The sequence below is a fragment of the Pseudophryne corroboree genome (genome assembly GCF_028390025.1).
Source record: "Pseudophryne corroboree isolate aPseCor3 chromosome 3 unlocalized genomic scaffold, aPseCor3.hap2 SUPER_3_unloc_2, whole genome shotgun sequence".
Classification (NCBI taxonomy): domain Eukaryota; kingdom Metazoa; phylum Chordata; class Amphibia; order Anura; family Myobatrachidae; genus Pseudophryne; species Pseudophryne corroboree.
In genome coordinates, this window is record NW_026967508.1 from 3,933,346 (window position 1) to 3,954,886 (window position 21,541).

At 49.4% G+C, this 21,541-nt stretch overlaps 1 protein-coding gene across 1 annotated transcript in view; it reads right to left on the minus strand.

Annotated features, from left to right (window-relative positions):
- The window catches only part of LOC134983600 (zinc finger protein 420-like), a 90,556-nt gene extending 69,572 nt beyond the window's left edge, over positions 1–20,984 (minus strand). Inside the window, exon 1 of the mRNA XM_063949266.1 lies at positions 20,900–20,984. The gene's annotated coding sequence lies outside the window, so the exon portion shown is untranslated. The remainder of the gene's footprint in view (positions 1–20,899) is intronic.
- Between the last annotated feature and the right edge of the window lie 557 nt (positions 20,985–21,541).

The following is a 21,541-nucleotide window of genomic DNA, read 5'->3' on the forward strand; positions in this document are numbered from 1 at the left end:
GGGGTTAATCCCTAGTGCCCGGCGCCATTATCGGGACAATGGGCGCTTGGCGCCATATTTCAAATATTGTGGGCGCTTGGCGCCGTATTTGTACAAATGGCAAAAAATGTATTTTAACAATGTGCCGCGGTCCCGGACGACAGTGAGGGCAGCCCCCGGCGCGCTGAACAGTGTGTGCGCGCCGGGGGAGAGGGGAACTGCACTGGAGGCGGCCAGCCGCGGCAGCCGGGAGGATTACCCCGGGCTGCCAGGCGGCCGGGGGTTGGGGGAGGCCACAGATTTGGCACCGCATACAGGGGACTGGGCTATCCGGCTCCCTGGCGGCGGGGGGATGATTAGGTTGGTGAGTGCTACAAAAGTGAATGCCGCTCTGGGGGACAGGGAGAGCTAGCTCCCTGGACCCCACTGGCGGGCATTACAGGCAGGCTGGAGGATGGGGAAAGCCAGCCCCATACCTCCAGCACTGAGAGAGCCCTAGCAGCCAGGCTGCAGGGCTAGGGGAGCCCAGCGCTGACCACAGTATTTAAAAACACAGAACAATGGTTTTTAAATATGTATGTATGTATGTATGTATGTATGTATGTATGATATACATATTATATATATATATATATTTATATTAATTAGTGTTATGAGGCACTTCAGTGCCTGGGAATGTGGAGCACAGGCTCAATGTAGATTTAAAGGGAAACACATGTGTTTAAAGGAAATGTATTTAAAGGTAAATGCACTTACTTGGATGTGTGTCCCAGGGAGGGGGAATCCATGGCTGTGCAGGCTGATGGGTTCTCCCAGACCTTTTCCCCAAAAACAGAATACTTTCCCTTCCAGCCTCACTCTTGAAAGTGGCATTGGTAGAGAGAGAAGAAGCTCAGCTTTGAAACAAGCCGAGTGGTTTTCTGGAGCTCCATAGGGATCAGCCGTAGTAGCCAGGAAACCTGGACCGGGGAACTAGGCTGACCAGCTTTGGAGCCCAATTCCAGGCTGCTGGCAGTGAGCTGGGTCCCGGGCAAATCTCTGGAAGTCAGTTTAGGCGGGAAAACTTCCCCCAGCCTAGACTGAATGGCACCGGGGCGTATCCTGATCCTCCAGGATGGGACAGACAAAGGAGAGTGACCACTCCCCACTGTCCATAGAGAACAATGTTAGCTGTGCATGTGACCAAGGCATGCACAGCTCATGGGTAAACATTGATTGGTTGTAGACCACCGGGCGTGCTTACCCCCTGTGGTAATGTGTACAGTGATCGCGCTGATCCAAAAAAAGAGTGGGTCCCAGGGACCCCTCACTTTCAAAAATTGGGGTCCTACCGGTCATTTTCTGGGTCCCATCGGAATGAAAGTTCTTATTAATCTTAATCTTGTTTGGACACTACAAAAGTATTGCAAGGTGGGGGGATGGGGTGACAGTGCTGCTGAGCTGTGTAGCATGCAGGACACCCTGCACCAGAGCTGCAACTAGACATTTTGGTGCCCTTAGGCAAAAAGTGAATTGGTTTTCCACTTTACTAGGCCGCAAAGCATAGGCAGTGCGCGCCGAAGGCGCGCCACAAAATTTGAGGGGCGTGGCTTCATGGGGAAGGGGCATGACCACATAATAGTGCCAATTTACATTAAACCACACAGTAGTGCCGCTTATACAGATTGCACCAGGTAGAGCACATTATACATATTGCATCAGGTTACAGCACGTTATACACTTTGCTCCAAGTAGAGCACATTATACACATTGCGCCATGGTAGAACACGTTATACACATTGCACCAGGTAGAGCACTTTATACACATTACGCCAGGTAGAGCACTTTATACACATTACGCCAGTTAGAGCGCATTATTATACACATTGCGCCCGGTAGAGCACGTTATATACATTGCACCAGGTAAAGCAAATATAAACATTGCGCCAGGCAGAGCACGTTACACACATTGCGCCAGGCAGAGCACGTTATACACATTGCGCCAGGCAGAGCACGTTATACACATTGCGCCAGGCAGAGCACGTTATACACATTGTAGCCACCATCTCGGAGCCCCAGTTGTCGTCCCCAGACACAGTGATCACGCGTGTCAGTGGAGGGGGTGTCAGATGGGTGTGTGTATAATGGGCACTGTGAACACGTTGTGGGGAGTGCGTATGATTGGCACTGTGTGAGTGTGTAATGGGCAATGTGTGGATATTGGGTGTGTGTATAATTGGCACTGTGCGAGTGTGTATAATGGCCAATGTGTGGGTATTGGGGGTGTGTATAATGACCAATGTGTGGGTATTGGGGGTGTGTGTAATGGGCAATGTGTGGGTATTGGGGGGGGGTTGTAATGGGCAATGTGTGGATATTGGGTGTGTGTATGATGGGCACTGTGTGGTTGGTGGGGTGCATGTGATGGCACTGTGTGGCTTTGGAGGGTGTGGGTATATGGGGGTGGGGTAACTATGCTGTTCAATGTGTGCATTTGTGTTGGTGTGTGCTGGGCACTGCCCTCACCCCCAGTGTTTTAATCATTAGCTGTTGCCATCCCTCTCAAACCCCTCCAGTAGCCGGGCTTCCGGGAGGACTGTTAGATGGGGAGGAGGAGCTGTTGATGCCTTTCACTCCCGTATGCAGCTGCGGTACCCGGCATACTCAGAAGGCGGACCGAACTGCGGCGTTAACAGGCTCTCGGCGGCCACCTGTCTGCTCCCCATCCCGGCGCTGCTTTGTTGGTGAAACCTCAGTCAGTTATTCTGGTTCATGGCCCTACCCAAATGAGCTTACAAGCTAAGAGGTGTTGGGACACTTGAGACATAAAATTGCAGAATAACAGTTATAGCTGGTAGAGGTTTCAGGTATTGTAAGGTAGTGGTGTTGGCAATAATAAAAGGGACATTGGCGACTGGTATTCCAGTACAACTACCGCTGGTGCGATGTCTGATATCTGAGGCACTGCTTTTTCCTGATTGTAGGTTGACCCTCACAAAATGGCTGCCCCCTCTGTGTGAAAGCTACGTCTCCATGATGCCGCCTTCTGTTATTCGTGTCACCCCAGCTGTGTATGGTATAGATCAGAGATGAACCACCTGCAGCATACCTCCGAACAGTGATTAATGTAGGCAGAGAGAGGAGGGCAATGGTAAATGGGGTACAGGGTGCTTTTAGGGAATGTAATGGTGCAGTGGTCAGGGGCGCTACTTGCTTGCCTGTATGCTATTGTCCCAGTTTTACCTCAGAAAAACTTGAGGTGTGCTGTAGGTGTCTGGTTGTTGAACTACAAGTTCCAGCATGGAGAGCAGGCTGCTGCAGCTGGGACGCTATAGGTTAGCGGTCTGGTTAGATGGGTCTAACACTAAGCCTGGTGGTGTTACAGTTTCTCAGCCGCGGCACGTTTGCACAATATGCATGTGTAAAGATGAGCATATGAAGCAAAGAATAATAAGGGCCGCAGTACGTTGAGCTGATAAACAAATGAACTTGCATGTCAAACTCTTCATCTTAATTACCTGGCCGCAGTTAACAGGCTCTCTCGGCAGCCACCTGTCTCCTCCCCATCCCTGCTATTCATTTCTCCCCCTCATCGCCGTGGCCACTCAGGACTCAGCGTTGCGGATGCCGCGCCTAGCCTTGGAATTCACCGGCGCATGCCCCCGCATCCTGAGTGGCCGCGGCGGTGAGGGGGAGAAGTGAATAGCAGCGCCGGGATGGGGAGGAGACAGGTGGCCGCCAAGAAAGCCTGTTAACGCCGCAGTTCGGTCCGCCTTCTGAGTATGCCGGGTGCCGCAGCTGCATACGGGAGTGAAAGGCACCAACAGCTCCTCCTCCCCGTCTAACAGTCCTCCCGGAAGCCCGGCTATTGGAGGGGTTTGAGAGGGAGACCATTGTGATTGGCCGTGACTTCAAAGAAGCCACAAGATAGGCAGTGGGACCCGGCAGAGAGATCAAAGGGGCTAAAGGACTGCCTACAACGGAGCGCGTCCCCAGGGACGCACTCATTTTGGAAAAGTGAGTCCCTGATCCTCATTATGGGGTAAAATACACGCTGTAGCGCATTTTTGCGATCACTGGTGTATTGGGAGTATCACTGGTGTATTGGAGTTCGATAAAAGGAGGGCAGTTGCCCCATGAAAGTTGTATTGTACCATCTTTATTCTGCTGGAACAGCTTGCTGTATGCTGTTGCCCCTAGCAATAGGGAAGAGTCTTTTTTAAGGCTATTATTGAGCAAATAAACATCTCATCTGCCTCAAGGAGATTGCTTCATCTTGTGACCTACAGGGTTATGCCAAACATAGCCCCGTCCTCCGGCTGTCCAGGGAAGCACCTAACGTCTCCAAGTTCTGCCTTCCGCCAGTTACCGGTAGAGGCCTAGCAAGTGGCTAGTGGGGATTCGTCAACACCACACAGGTGTGGTAAGGCAGTGCGTCAGCACATACAGAGCAGAACCGTGGTTCAAACGCCACGGCAGGTTAGGAGTTTGTTGGTGGCAGCATAAACCCGCCCACAACGCAGAGTCAGTAACAGGCGGTTACTGATAGTAAGCGGGAAACCCCTATGTGGTCAGGCCTCGTGTGACCTGACCCTCCATTCTGTGCGCAGGAGACGGGACGCGAAAGCGGCGAGTGCTTTCGTACGGGACTGTCCTGTCACAGAGGCGCTATTCCCATTTGCCACCAATTGAGTGCCATCATTATCAGCTTCACATGACCCGGTTCCCATCACTCTGGGGGCGTGTCCAGCGCTCCCCGAGCTGCTAAGCTGCCACCGGACCCTTCCAACACAGTTTAGATGACGTGCACATTTCCTCCCCCAACCTTCCCTCTCCGTAGCATGCTGGGGTTAGTAGGTTGGATGGTGGAGTAGTGCCCGAAAAGAGGGATTATCCAGCCAGGAGGGGGAGAGAGGTGTCGACCTTTTGACCCTGTTGATCTTTTGACTGTTGACCCTAATGGCCTTTGACCCTGTCAACCCTATGGTGTAGACCTATCTTTGTGACGTCTATCTTCTGTATCACACCAGTTTGTCTTTAATTTACAACATACACACACCCAGAATATGCACAGGCGTATCAGGTGCTCCCACCCACCGATCCACTAGCGATTTATCATTCTTCCATCCAACAACCGATATATCGCATAGTGTGTACCCAGCCTAACTAGTCTCTAACTCTACCTTATATGCTATTTACTCTAATAGTCCCCTACTCTCACTACACCTGAGATATTACATCTCTACTAACAGAATTATTCCTCTTTAGGTTACACTCCCTCCATTATATAATCTTATGTGACATTAGGATTATAGTGTAAATAAATGCTAGGAGTAATGGTGGTCTTACTTCCCGGAATGTGAGTGACCCCGTCCTACCTCAAATAACTGCCCCCCTTCCCCTTACACTAACCTGTATATTTACATACTATAACTTATACTCTATGCACCCACACAGGTTACACTCTTCTCCTATATAACTCTCCCCTCTGAGGCAGGTGCATTACCATAGAAGAGGATAGGGTATCCGGTCTCTAGGTCGACCACTATTGGTCGACAGTAAAAAGGTTGACATGAGTTTTTCACAATTTCTTTTTTTAGAACTATTTCATGCTTAACGATCCTTGTGGACTACGATTGGGAATAGTAACTTGCCTGAAGCATAACGAGCCATGCGAGAGGACATGGTGCACTAATTGGGGTTCCCGATCACCGTATGGAGAATTACGACCCCCCAAAAAAAGAATTTTTTTTTCCAAAAACCTCATGTCGACTTTTTGACCTACACCATTTCGACCTAGAAACTGTCAACCTACAATCCTTGTCGACCTAGTTACTGTCCCGAGTACATTGCATCCGGGAAGTATTAACAGCGCTTCGCTTTTCCCACATTTTGTTATCTTACAGCCTTATTCCAAAATGGAATAAATTATTTTTATCTCGAAATTCTACACACAATACCCCAGAATGACAACATGAGAAAAGTTTGAGATTTTTGCAAATTAAAAATAAAAAACTAAGAAATCACATGTACATAAGTATTCACAGCCTTTGCCATGAAGCTCAAAAAGGATATTTATGGTAGACTTACCATTGTTAAATCTCTTTCTGCGAGGTACACTGGATTCCACAGGGAAAACATCGGGTGTAGAGTGGATTCTGATCCGGAGAAGCACCAACAAGCTAAAGCTTTAGGCTGTCCCAGGATGCATTGGGGGGGCCTCCTCTATAACTCCGCCTCCAGGCACTGTGAGCTCAGTTTTGTTAACCAGTCCAATGCAGGAGAAGGTAAAAAGAAAAGGTAGATGTTAGTCACATAGAACCACATTCTCACGACAGGAGAAGGTACCAGCGGCTAATGCCATACAAACCCATAGAAGCTAGGTGCGTCAGGGTGGTTGCCCTGTGGAACCCAGTGTACCTCGCAGAAAGATTTAACAATGGAAAGTCTACCATAAATCTCCTTTTCTGCAGCATGTAACACTGTGTTCCACAGGGAAAACATCGGGTGATATCCTAAAGCAGTTCCTCAAGGGAGGGGACACGCCTTAGCAGGTATGAGAACCCGGCGCCCAAAAGAAGCATCCTGGGAGGTGGAAGTATCAAAGGCATAGAACCTTATGAACGTGTTCACTGAGGACCAGGTAGCCACCTTGCACAATTGTCCCGCGGACACGCCACGGCGTCCCGTCTACGAAGGTCCAACAGACCGAGTAGAATGGGCTTTAATGTCAACAGGAGTTGGGAATCCAGCATGCGCATAGGCTTGTGCAATCACCATTCTAAACCATATTGCCACGGTCTGCTTATTCGCAGGCCAGCCACGTTTGTGGAAACCATATAGTACGAAACGGTTATCTGACCTACTAATAGAGGCAGTCCTCTCCACCTATATATGGAGAGTCCTTACCACATCCATAGACCGCTCTTTGGGAGATAAGTCAGAAGAGATAAAAGCCGGAGCAACAATCTCTTGGTTAAGGTGAAATTAGGACACCACCTTAGGTAAATAACCAGAGAGAGTTCTAAGAACTACCCGGTTATGATGAAATATCAGACAGGCGCTCTGTCCTGTCGTCCACCCTAAGTTCAACACCCTTCTAGCAGAGCCAAAAGTCAGAAGAAACAGGACCTTGGTCGTGAGCCATTTTAGGTCCACCCTCTCAAGAGGTTCAAATGGAGAGGGCATTCAGAAAAGACAGATCCCATGGAGACACAGGAGGGACATAAGGAGGCTGAATTCTTAACACACCCTGTGTGAATGTAAGAACGTCAGGAATAGACTATCTTTTTCTGAAACCATACAGACAAGGTAGATAAATGAACCTTGAGAGGGCCAGATGAAGGCCTAAACCCAGGTCTTGTTGTAGAAAAGCCAAGAGTCTAGACGTTTTGAATCTGTACGCATCAAAATTCAGCACACCAGGTGAAGTAAGAATTCCAGGCAGATGCCGGCTTATGGGCTTTCAGAATAGTTTGTATGACCGCCTCAGAGAATCCTTTGACCCTCAAGAGTGATTCTTCAAGAGCCACGCCGTCAACGCCAGTCTGGCCAGGTCTGGGTAGAGACACGGGCCCTGGAAGTAGAATAGGACGCTCTGTCAACAGACCCTGCAGGTCTTAGAACCAATGCTGTCTAGGCCACGCTGGAGCGGCAAGAATTACTATTCCTCCTTCTTGCTTGAACTTCCGCAGGACCCTGGACAGGAGTGACACTGGAGGGAACACGTATGGCAGCCGAAAGTTCCATGGAATGGCTAGTGCGTCCACGAATGCTGCTTGAGGATCCCTGGTCCTTAATCCGAAGGCCGGAACTTTGTGATTGTATCGAGACACCATCAGGTCTATGTCTGGTAGGCCCCACCTGTCCACTAGGAGTTGAAAGACTTCCGAATGAAGACTCCACTCTCCAGCATGTACGTTCTGGCGACTGAGGAAGTCCACTTCCCAGTTTAGGACGATCGGTATGAACACTGCCGATATTGCTGGCAGATGGCGTTCCACCCAACAAAAGGATCTTTGACACTTCCAACATTGCCATGCGGCTTCAAATGCCGTCTTGATGGTTTATGCCACTGTGGTGGCGTTGTCTGACCTCCTTGGACAGGCTGTTCTGTAGTAGAGGCAGGGCGAGGGTTAATGCACTGAACACTGCTAGCAACTCCAGAATGTTTATCGAAAGGAGTGATTCTTCTCTGGTCCAGCGACCCTGGAAAGAGTGTTGCTCCAACACCGCACCCCATCCCCGCAGGCTGGTATCTGTTGTCAACAGGACCCAGTTGGGGATCCAGAAGGGATGACCCCTGGTCAGTTGCTGATCCTGGATCTACTAGGTCAGCAATATCCGAACCTCCGGAGTCAAAGTGATCATGTGAGACCTGATCCATTGAGGTAGGCCGTTCCACTTTGAAAGGATTAACCTCTGCAGAGGGCGGGAATTAAATGGGGTGTACTCCACCATGTCGAATGTCGACACCAATAGGCCAAGCACTTGCATCACAGAGTTAAAAGACTTTCTCCAGAGACAAGAACAGACGTTGACTTTATGTGTCCAGGATTGCTCCCAGGTGCACCATGCTCTGAGCTGGGACCAGCGAGGATTTCCTCTAGTTGATGAGTCACCCGTGGGCTTGTAGGAAGCTTACCATCAGTTGTAGATGACTGAGGAGATGCGCCGTCATTACGGCCATGACCTTGATGGAAATCCGAGGCGCTGTAGCCAGTCCAAATGGCAGAACCTGGAACTGATAGTGTAGATCGACAATAGCAAACTGCAGATACTGCTGATGTGACTTGGCAATAGGTATATGCAGGTACGCATCCTGTATATCCAGGGATACCATTTAGTCTCCGGGTTCCATTGGCAGTATAATTGAGCGCAGCGTTTCTATACAAAACTTGGATACTCTCACAAACTTGTTCAGTGATTTGAGGTTGAGGAGAGGCCGGAAGGACGAATTCGGGTTCGGTACTAGAAACAGGGTCAAGTCGTTACCACTGCCTCTCTGGGACAGAGGTACCGGCACTACCACTCCTGTATCCAGGAGAGAACTCACAACTTGCTGCAAAGCTTGCGCCTGTAACTGATCCTAGGGGATGACAGTGGCGCAAAAATGGTGAGGGGGGACGCCTCTTAAATGAGACTACATACCCGTGAGAAACAACTTCTCGCACCCATGCGTCTGAAGTGGTCTTTAACTAGACCTGGGTGAACTGCAGAAGTCAGCCTCCCACCCAGGGGGAAGGCCGCCCAGTCATGTGGCAGGCTTGTCTTGTTTAGAAGCAGGCTGACGGGGCGCTCAGGACTGCTTTGTCTTGAGCTAAGTGGTTATGGGAGCACGAGATTGTGTCGGGTATGCCTGACCTTTTGCTTTCCCTTGAGGCCGAAAGGAACGAAAAGTGGTACCTTCTGCCTTCTGTGCAGAAGAATTAGTATTTGTGAGGAAGGCAGTCTTAGCAACCTACCAGTTCAGACCCAATTTTATTTAGGTCTTCTCCAACTAAAATGTCTCCCTTAAAAGGTAGTACCTCCAAAGGTCTTTTTTAAGTTCCGGTCCACCTTCCATGACCTTGAACACAGAATACGGCTAGCCAGGACAGACGTAGTCGACACCTTGACTGCCAACGCACCCGCCTCAGAGGACGCCTCCTGTAATAGGTGGCGCTGGTAATGTGAGACAGGTATTTTCTGGCACTGACAGATATATCGTTGGGCAGCTCATCCTCTATTGCCTGAACCCATGCTTCGATACCTTTAGCAGCCCAAGGCGGCAATAGTGGGTCTACGTACAGCACCTGTAAGGGAGTAAATAGGATTTCAGGCATCCCTCCACACACTTATCTTTCGTTTCTTTCAGAGAAGTGACCGTAGTGACAGGCAGAGTGGATGACACCACTAGGCGGGAGACATGAAAATCCACCGGCGGTGAATTTTCCCAATTGTTACATAACTCTGCAGGTGGAGGATAGCGAGTCAAGGCCCGTTTAGAGAGGGAGGGAACTTTTTTTCACCTGGATTAGCCCAGGACTCCTGCCGGATGTCCACCAAATGGTAAGAATGGAGTAATAGATCTTTAACCACCTTCTGCCTCTTAAACATATCAGTTTTCTTAGTGACAGTAGTGGATTCCTCATCATCATCAGTGTTTTGTAGGACTTGCTTAATAGCAACCACTAGAGCAGGAACATCAATCTGCAGTTCAGAGTCCTTCTCAGAAAAAACGATTCAGTGTCTGACAGGACAGTACCCTTCTCTTCAGATGAAACATCTGAGAGATTCGTGGATTCAGAGGAAGAAGCAGCCCGCTTAGATGACCCAGAGACACGGGAGTGACCCGAGGTAGATTAACTGCAACTGGTTAGACAAATCATCCGCCCAAGGCGGATTCATCACAGGGACAATTTGAGGCTGTAATGGCACAGGTGGTCCCATAGGTGGCGTTAAGCGTTCCACTAGAGCAGTGGTTCTCAAACTCGGTCCTCAGGACCCCACACGGTTCACGTTTTCTATGTCACCCAGCAGCTGCACTGTATATCACCAACTGTACAAGTGACCTGCAAAACAGGAACCGTGTGGGGTCCTGAGGACAGAGTTTGAGAACCTGTGCACTAGAGTACCCAGTAGGTTTGAGGACACGCCCCAATATGGCTCCTGATTGGGTACAGGAGCTACGGACTGACTGAGGAACGTATGACACAGAGTACGCAGATTCCCCGCTCAGGTAAACCTGTGGCGCATACTCTGCACGATGCAGGAGCGCCCCCAGATTTCCCGCCCTTTCTATAAGACATTGTACACAATTGCAACTGTCAAAGTCGAAAAATATCATGATTCACATGCCTTGTACTAACCCCATGCACATGCCCGCTGCGCGTGCACACGCTCTGACGTGCGTAAGCATATTCGCACTTTGCGTAATGGAACTTCTACGGCCATGCGCTTTGGCGCGTGGTATGCGCATTTACGGTAGAGTTTGTGAGCGTCTAGCGAGCGACTCAATCGCAACATATTTAACCCATATAGTGTGTTTTATAGTTAATATTCCCCTAGACAACGTCAGCAAGTATGTTTAGTCTAAACGGTTCCAGGACGGAGAGATTCCTCTTTGCATGATAGGAAGGGTCAGATAAAGGTTGAAAGGTGGTGTTTAGTATCCAGCTATAGGGTATTTTAAGGGTAACATTTTGGTGTTAGTTGGGAAAAGATTGCTCGCTCTTGCGTATAGTTATGTACAGAAGAAGTTTATGAACTTTAAATGTATTTGCTGTTTATTACACATGCGGTGGGAATCCTGTGGATACCTCAGAGCAGTTGGAGAAAGACACTGCCCACCTGTTTGAACCCACCTATGACTTTTACTGTAATGTAGAGACACATCCCTTTGTCCAATGAACAATGAGGTTACAGTGATCATTGTGTTGTGAATGAATGTTGTGTATAAAAAGGCCACTGTTTCCTGACCGGCCAGAACTCTCTCTCATTAACGTTATCTACCTGATAATTGGAGGACTGGATCCAGGTTGCGCATGCGAGTATTCTCACGTATGGTAATGTTTTTTATTTGAATATTGCAACCTTCTTACATTTTATTTACATATTTACAAATTGACAACAAATAAATAAAGTAAAATTGAATAACAAACAAAAATTTCCCATTTATTCTTAACATTTCCTCCTTTTTACATTCCCTTCAAAATGTTACCTTAATTCATACAATTTCCGTTAGAAACTTTCTTTTTTTCTGAAACTAGCCTCCTCTTCCTCCTCCGTACTCCCCTTTCACCTGTTCTTGAGCCCATACATACCTCTCTCACCCCTCCTTTCATTCCCCACCACCTCCATTCACTCCACTCTCAATCCACCCATCCTCTCACCTTTTATACCATTTACTCTCCTTTCATCCTGGACAATCCAACATTTAAATGAGAAGTCAATAACAAATCTAAGCGGCCAGAACTTGCTTCCTACGTGCTAGGATGTTATTATAGGGGTGTGAAAATAACAGAAACAAGTAACAGTTTCTTGTCTCTGCCTGTCATAATGAAAGAAAGATGACATTGAATCATAAACCTTGTCTTTCTGGTCTGGATTACCAGGGATGGGCATATGGGGCACTCAAAGGGTATGAAGAATTTGATTTATGCACAATTTTTATGATAAGTCTAGCTGTCAGGTATCACTTATGGAATGCACGGTGTCAGGTTTCACTGAGAAATAAAATCCTTCCCTGCGAAGTGGTGGAGGGCTTAATACTACACGAGGTGAAGCGGATGATGGAAATGGAGGAGGAGAGATTGGATGTCGTCAGTTGGTCCCACTTTTGGCGCCAGCTGAAGCCCCCTTAGTGGGTGATGGAAGATTTCTAGCCTCCAGGTACTGGAAAAACTTTCTATAACTATCTCACTTTTTAGTTGAAATAGAATTTTGAGATTTGTTTTTCTTTTATAAATGGTTGCGTACACTGGAAGAGCTGCTTAGATTTGTTCTCACGTATGGTATGTTCTCTGTAGCCATTTTGTTATCCTCTCTGTTTGCCATTTATTCTCTTTCTGTTTGCTTGTGTTTGCGATCGCTTCGCTATTGTTCATATTATTCTTTGTTATTCTGTTTAGATTTCTATGTTAGTCTGTAGTGTATAACCTGTATTGTTTTTCCTCTTTTTCCTCTAAAATCATCCACAAAGGTGTTAGAGCCGGAGTGGTTTTTAAATTCAAACAAGGTCTTACGTATTCACTAGTTACTACAAAGGGTTTTCTGGGCGTCTCAATCGCTCAAACAGCTTACACATTATCAAGGTTAATATGCGTTACATCATTGTAGTATTACATTGCCAAGGTTTAGAGTATAAGCATACCCTTACTGTGTGTTGTTAATAAGGTTTTCTGTGTAACATTCTGTGAGCGTCTGAGCCGCTCGTGTCTCACTCTCACAGCGCAGCGTCCGCTACGCCGATAGCGTAGCATTACGGTATTAGGGACACCTATAGCTTGCTCGATACCAAGCGTGAGTCCGTGAGCGTACGTGTTGCTCGTGCGTCACGCCCACGGCCTAGCGTCTGGTACGCCAAGTGCGTACCCTTACGGTACTCAGTGCGCCAATAGCGTACTTAGTCAGTAATAGTATATAGCTTTATGTTTAAAGGTAATATTTGCCATTTATCACCACACAGAGCGATTTAGTACGATGAAGCCAGACAAAGTAGAATACCTGCCAATAAATCCGTTAGTATGTGACTGTGTCCCCAGTACACAACACCTGTGATTAATTCCGGTATTATGTGACTGAATCCACAGTAGAATACCCGAAATAGGTAGATACTGTGGGGTACATTTACTAAGATTCGTATTTTCCAGAATCATGTCCAAGTTCAATCACGAATGACATCGACAGTGTAAAATTGCAACTTTTTGAATTGATTACGACTAATTTACTAAGCTGTCGTATTCGGGTTTTTCTTTTCTTCCGATGTCGATGTCATTCGTGTTTTTTTTTGTTTTTTACGGCAGTGATTAGCAAAACACTGCCGACTTTTTTTACAATCAATCTCGGCCGGATCTGTGTGATCCGTGCTGGGGTTCATTTTTTTTTATTTTATTTTTTTTAATTAAACACTGTAAAATAAAAAATAAAAAATGCGTGGGGTCCCCCCTCCTAAGCATAACCAGCCTCGGGCTCTTTGAGCCGATCCTGGTTGCAAAAATATGGGGGAAAAAATGACAGGGGTTCCCCCATATTTAAGCAACCAGCATCGGGCTCTGCGCCTGGTCCTGGTCCCAAAAATACGGGGGACAAAAAGAGTAGGGGTCCCCCGTATTTTTAAAACCAGCACCGGGCTCCACTAGCTGGACAGATAATGCCACAGCCGGGGGTCACTTTTATATAGTGCCCTGCGGCCGTGGCATCAAAAATCCAACTAGTCACCCCTGACCGGGGTACCCTGGGGGAGTGGGGACCCCTTCAATCAAGGGGTCCCCCCCCCCAGCCACCCAAGGGCCAGGGGTGAAGCCCGAGGCTGTCCCCCCCCATCCAATGGGCTGCGGATGGGGGGGCTGATAGCCTTTGTTGTCAAAGAAAAGATATTGTTTTTAGTAGCAGTACTACAAGTCCCAGCAAGCCTCCCCCGCATGCTGGTACTTGGAGAACCACAAGTACCAGCATGCGGCGGAAAAACGGGCCCGCTGGTACCTGTAGTACTACTACTAAAAAAATACCCAAAAAAACACAAGACACACACACCGTGAAAGTATAATTTTATTACATACATACACACATACATACATACTTACCTTATGTTCCCACGCAGGTCAGTCCTCTTCTCCAGTAGAATCCAAGGGGTACCTGTTGAAGAAATTATACTCACGAGATCCAGGGGTCCAGGCTCCTCGGGGAATCCAGGGGTAATCCACGTACTTGTTAAAAATAACAAAACGCTTAGCCGAGCCACGCACTAAAAGGGGACCCATGTTTTCACATGGATCCCCTTTTCCCGACTGCCAGAAAACCCACTCAGGCTTCTGTCTAAGTGGGTTTCCTCAGCCAATCAGGGAGCGCCACGTTGTAGCACTCTCCTGATCAGCTGTGTGCTCCTGTCCTAACTGACAGGCAGCACACGGCAGTGTTACAATGTAGCGCCTATGCGCTACATTGTAACCAATGCTGGGAACTTTCTGCCCTGCGGTTGACCTAAAGTGACGTCACCGCTGAGCAGAAAGTTCCCAGCATTGGTTACAATGTAGCGCATAGGCGCTACATTGTAACACTGCCGTGTGCTGCCTGTCAGTGAGGACAGGAGCACACAGCTGATCAGGAGAGTGCTACAACGTGGCGCTCCCTGATTGGCTGAGGAAACCCACTTAGACAGAAGTCTGAGTGGGTTTTCTGGCAGTCGGGAAAAGGGGATCCATGTGAAAACATGGGTCCCCTTTTAGTGCGTGGCTCGGCTAAGCGTTTTGTTATTTTTAACAAGTACGTGGATTACCCCTGGATTCCCCGAGGAGCCTGGACCCCTGGATCTCGTGAGTATAATTTCTTCAACAGGTACCCCTTGGATTCTACTGGAGAAGAGGACTGACCTGCGTGGGAACATAAGGTAAGTATGTATGTATGTGTGTATGTATGTAATAAAATTATACTTTCACGGTGTGTGTGTCTTGTGTTTTTTGGGGTATTTTTTAGTAGTAGTACTACAGGTACCAGCGGGCCAGTTTTTCCGCCGCATGCTGGTACTTGTGGTTCTCCAAGTACCAGCATGCGGGGGAGGCTTGCTGGGACTTGTAGTACTGCTACTAAAAACAATATCTTTTCTTTGACAACAAAGGCTATCAGCCCCCCCATCCGCAGCCCATAGGATGGGGGGGGACAGCCTCAGGCTTCACCCCTGGCCCTTGGGTGGCTGGGGGGGGGGGGACCCCTTGATTGAAGGGGTCCCCACTCCCCCAGGGTACCCCGGCCAGGGGTGACTAGTTGGATTTTTGATGCCACGGCCGCAGGGCACTATATAAAAGTGACCCCCGGCTGTGGCATTATCTGTCCAGCTAGTGGAGCCCGGTGCTGGTTTTAAAAATACGGGGGACCCCTACTCTTTTTGTCCCCCGTATTTTTGGGACCAGGACCAGGCGCAGAGCCCGATGCTGGTTGCTTAAATATGGGGGAACCCCTGTCAATTTTTTCCCCATATTTCTGCAACCAGGATTGGCTCAAAGAGCCCGAGGCTGGTTATGCTTAGGAGGGGGTACCCCACGCAATTTTTATTTTAAAAATAAGTACTTTCCCACCCCTTCCCACTGATATACATGCACGGATCTCATGGATCCGTGCATGTCTATCCAATCACGAAAAAAAAAAACAGGTCTGTTTTTTTTTAGCACTTTTTTACGAGTTGTAATTTTTCACGGCAGTGTTTTGTTTTTTTTTGCTTTGCACTTCTTAGTAAATGACCGAGATTCATACTTAAACAGCCGCGTTTTGACCGATGGTGTATTCATTCGTAATTTTAGACTTGGACTTGCAAAAAATTACGAATGCACTCATCTCTGCCGTGATTAGTGTTTAGTAAATTACCGAGATGACACTTTGATGAAAAAACGGCATCTCGGTCAAAATCGGGAGCTTAGTAAATTTACCCCTGTGACGCACTATATAAATGACCCCGACGCATCTAGTCCTTAGGGTAAGTGAAACCTCACAGCAGATACAGGCACACACAGTCACAGGGACAATGCAGATAATTATTAGTTATGACAATAAAACTACACTGGACTAGTATACAATACTAATATACACTGCTCAAAAAAATAAAGGGAACACTTAAACAACACAATGTAACTCCAAGTCAATCACTTCTGAGAAATCAAACTGTCCACTTAGGAAGTAACACTGATTGACAATCAACTTCACATGCTGTTGAGCAATGGAATAGACAACAGGTGGAAATTATAGGCAATTAGCAAGACACCCCCAATAAAGGAGTTGTTCTGCAGGTGGTGACCACAGACCACTTCTCAGCTCCTATGCTTTCTGGCTGATGTTTTGGTCACTTTTGAAAGCTGGCGGTGCTTTCACTCTAGTGGTAGCATGAGACGGAGTCTACAACCCACACAAATGGCTCAGGTAGTGCAGCTCATCCAGGATGGCACATCAATGCGAGCTGTGGCAAGAAGGTTTGCCGTGTCTGTCAGCGTAGTGTCCAGAGCATGGAGGCACTACCAGGAGAAGGGCCAGTACATCAGGAGACGTGGAGGAGGCCGTAGGAGGGCAACAACCCAGCAGCAGGACCGCTACCTCCGCCTTTGTGCAAGGAGGAACAGGAGGAGCACTGCCAGAGCCCTGCAAAATGACCTCCAGCAAGCCACAAATGTGCATGTGTCTACTCAACGGTCAGAAACAGACTCCATGAGGGTGGTATGAGGGCCCGACGTCCACAGGTGGGGGTTGTGCTTACAGCTCAACACCGTGCAGGACGTTTGGCATTTGCCAGAGAACACCAAGATTGGCAAATTCACCACTGGCGCCCTGTGCTCTTTACAGATGAAAGCAGGTTCTCACTGATCACATGTGACAGACGTGACAGAGTCTGGAGACGCCAAGGAGAACGTTCTGCTGCCTGCAACATCCTCCAGCATGACCGGTTTAGCAGTGGGTCAGTTATGGTGTGGGGTGGCATTTCTTTGGGGGGCCGCACAGCCCTCTATGTGCTCGCCAGAGGTAGCCTGACTGCCATTAGGTACCGAGATGAGAGCCTCAGACCCCTTGTGAGACCATATGCTGGTGCGGTTGGACCTGGGTTCCTCCTAATGCAAGACAATGCTAGACCTCATGTGGCTGGAGTGTGTCAGCAGTTCCTGCAAGACGAAGGCATTGATGCTATGGACTGGCCCACCGGTTCCCCAGACCTGATTCCAATTGAGAACATCTGGGACATCATGTTTCGCTCCATCCACCAACGCCACGTTGCACCACAGACTGACCAGGAGTTGGCGGATGCTTTAGTCCTGGTCTGGGAGGAGATCCCTCAGGAGACCATCCGCCACCTCATCGGGAGCATGCCCAGGCGTTGTAGGGAGGTCATACAGGCACGTGGAGGCCACACACACTACTGGACCTCATTTTGACTTGTTTTAAGGACATTACATCAAAGTTGGATCAGACTGTAGTGTGTTTTTCCACTTTAATTTTGAGTGCGACTCCAAATCCAGACCTCCATGGGTTAATAAATTTGATTTCCATTGATAATTTTTGTGTGATTTTCTTGTCAGCACATTCAACTATGTAAAGAACAAAGTATTTAATAAGAATATTTCATTGAGATAGATATATTACAGCACGGTCCTAGACCGGAGGTGTATATCACAATACTCGTACAATGGGGGTCATTCAGAGTTGATCGCTAGCTGCCGTTGTTCGTAGCGCAGCGATCAGGCTAAAAATCTGCATTTCTTCCCATACGTATGGCCCGCGATGCGTACGGGTACAAAGCCCGTTGTCTTTGTGCACAGGTTCTAGCAAAGTTTGCAGTCGCACTGACGGCCGCAAGAAGATTGACAGGAAGAGGGCGTTTCTGGGTGTCAACTGACCGGTTTCAGGGAGTGTTTGCAAAAACGCAGGCGTGGCTGGGCGGGTGTATGACGTGAAATCCGGACACTTATAGGCTGCAGTGATCACAAGCGCCGAGTAGGTTCAGAGCCCCTAAGAAACTGCACAAACTGTTTTTGCAGAGCTCGGCTGCACATGCGTTCGCACTTCTGCTAAGCTAAAATACACTCCCCAGTGGGGGGGGCGGCATAGCAATTGCACGGCTGCTGAAACTAGCTAACGATCAACTCGGAATGACCCCCAATATATCCTGTATTTGGTACACTTTTTCTTAACGAACGCTGTCTGTACATGTAGAATACTCAATTGTTTGTAAAACCACAGCGCTGTATACAGGCGGCTTTACAAGGGAGACCTTGCCCTGCAGTCCCGGAGACCAGCTGCAGCTATTCCTAAGATGACGCCCAGCGTCTCAGTCAGGGAGTGAGGGAGAGTGAGGAAGCTCCAGGGCGGGAAAATCTGCAGTAGATGGTGCCCTGGGCTGGGGCTACAGGTCAAGTGCCGGCTCCCCTATGCTGGGCCTCACTGCCTGGTACTACGCAGCCTTATTAACAGGGGCGTTAGTACACCCGACCTGTACTCCTATGTCCTGGTGGATATAGTGTGGTCCCTGTGCGTAACAGTGTCCACGCCAGCGTCGCAGTCCATCTCCCTACACTGCAATCGGAGCGCGATTTAGTGGAGGGTCCCACCTGGGGGACCCCCTCATCTCCTCCCTGTAGCAGCCAAGCGAACCAGAAGAGCGTCTGCAACCGTGTGCTTAGAGCCGGAGAGTATCCGCCGCAAGTACCTGCGGACTGAGTCGCAGGAGTATGCAACACCACTTGGGAGGTGACGGAGACGCAGCACTGAATGTCACTCTGATGTCGAGCTGTGCCCTGCATCAGGACAGGCCAGCAGCTGAAGACCCGGAGAGGCATGCAGAAGAGCCAATGAAGCTCCCCCCTGGTTCCTCTCCCACCGTAACAGGTAGACCCTCGGTGAGGTCACCGGTTAACCCCTTCCTCCCTAGACCCCCAGGGACCGGGCATTAGGCCCGTGGTCACAGTCAGGCCATAGGCCTGTGGCGCTGCAGGCGGGCACTAGGCCCTTGGGTAATAGCAGGCATAAGGCCTGAGCTACATTAGACTGCATTAGGCCCTAGTTTGCAGCCACTAGGGATATAAGGTCACCCTGGGCATTAGGCCCAGGTCACCCCAAGGGCCCAAAGTTAGGCGGGCGCTAGGCCCAAGGGCACAGTCAGGCCTCTGGCCTGTGGTCAGTAAGGGGGCAGTAGGCCCAAGTAAGTGTACGGGAGGTGGGTAGGCTGTACGGCGCCCACTCCCCAGAGAGGAGGTAGGGATTTAAAAGGACAGCACCATTTAACCTTGTACTGTGATATTGTGATGTGTTGTTTGCTGATAGTTTGTGTCTAGTTTGTTGCACCACACACAGAGCTTGTTTGAGGACTCTGCCGTTATAGTTAGTGTAGCGGTGTTACACCAGTATAGAGTTGGACCTGTAAGTGGAGAAGTTTGCAGTGCAAGATTGGCAACGGTGAGTAACATCTGTGTCTGTCTGTCCCCTGAGCGCCGGAATAGAGGTTTGCTCACGGATGTGAGAACCCCTTTTATCACATGACACGCGAGTGTGTGAAAACTGGGCTGAGGTTTTGTGCCTGTGACGACCCTTCACCCAACCGGTGAAGGTCGCCGTCACCCCTGGGGTATCCCCTTTTCCAGTGGAAGAAGGGTTGATACCCCCCCTTAAGTTGGTTTACTTTCTCCCCAGTTTGTCCGTCGTCGGCTCCGAGAGGGGATCGCCGTGTCCGGGTCCAACTAAAGATTTCCAGGTCCGTTGAAGGTTCCGTGACTTGAGGGCGAGAGAGTGCGGCGCCTGGTGAGTAGTGAGTCTACACCTGCACGGCAGCAGGCACTACACCGCACCGCCACCCTCTTACACCGACATGTAACAGCACTGCAGCCCTTGAAGTCTTTTTTACTTTTCTTCGGGGCTGCCCAGAGCAGCCCTCCTGTTAGGGTTGATGCTAGATCCAAGTGGCCTAAGGGACCTTTCCCATCAGGGGGAGGAGCCACTGCACAAGGGGGAGGAGCTAGGCCAGCGGGAGAGTTCCTCTACGATCCACACCACCAACTAATATCTTTAGTAATTAGGTGCCGAGAGAAGAGGAGCGAGCCACCGAGCCCAAAGCGTGGCGAGCGAAGAGAGGGTACTTTTCGGGTACCCTGTTCATCCGTAGCCCCTCCCCCTGGTGACGTGTCTCCTCCCCTGGGTACGTCAGAAGGTCCCTTCTCAAGTTCTCCCACTCCGATATAGAATCAACCCTCCTATTAGTGACCGGCTCTGCAGGCACCAACTGGAAAACCGAGCTCCCAGTGCCTGGAGGCGGGGTCATAGAGGAGGCCCCAATGCATCCTGGGACAGCCTAAAGCTTTAGTCTGCTGGTGCCTCTCTGGATCAAGATCCCACTCTACACCCCGAGGTTTTCCTTGTGGAATACACAGTGTACCCTGCTACAGAAATTGAGCTATATGATACATATATTCCAAACAGCAGCAGCTGTATACAGGTATGACAATCGCCAAGTCCGATAGTGTGTGTCTCCCTGAGGACAGGGGGCGCCCGCCATCAATGGGAATATCGGATAGAACCATCGATGGTATGAGGATATGCGAGCGCACCATCCATGGTCACTGCCGGACTCTGGGGTGCCCCCCCAACCCAGAGTCCACCCGCCATCACCCGCGCACCCCCCACACCCGCTGTCGCCGCCGAACCCCCCTCCCGCACATTACGGCGGCTGCACTGATAACAAGTTCAGGTCCCAGCATGCTGCAGCTGCACCGCTTACCTGCAAGACACCTGTACGGAAACTCCAACTCCCGGCATGCAGCGCGGCGGCTGTATATATAAGGGGAGGGGAGCGTCTAGGATGCCTTCCGCGGAAAGACCTAGTGCACGTCAGGCAGTGGGCGGTGCTGGGGGCGGAGTCGGAAGAAGCGTCGGGCACGCGTACGCGGGAACTTTAAATAGCAGTGCAGCGCAATCAGTGGCACAGGAGGAAGGGAGAGTGCGGCCGCGGTATTGAAGCTCTCCGGCGCTGGTTTATGTAAGCGGGATCCCAGGACACGACACGATTAGCATCTTGTTGCCGTCAGGCTGCTGGAGAGTAAGATTAATGAAATGCTCTTTTTGTTTGGGTGGCAATCGGACCTATCCCAGGGTTATCTTATCGTGGCCGGGTGCTAAGGGAGCTGCTCAGTGTGCCCTGTGAGGTGGTGAGTGGGTTAAAGCCTCCCCCAATGCTTGTACTGAATTGGTTAATGCCCCCCTCATACCCTCTCCAAGTGTGTTAATGCCCCACCTCATGCCCTCTCTGAGTGTGTTAATGCCCCCCCTCATGCCCTCTCCAGGTGTTAATGCCCCCCCATGCCCTCTCTGAGTGTGTTAATGCCCCCCTCATGCCCTCTCTGAGTGTGTTAATGCCCCCCCT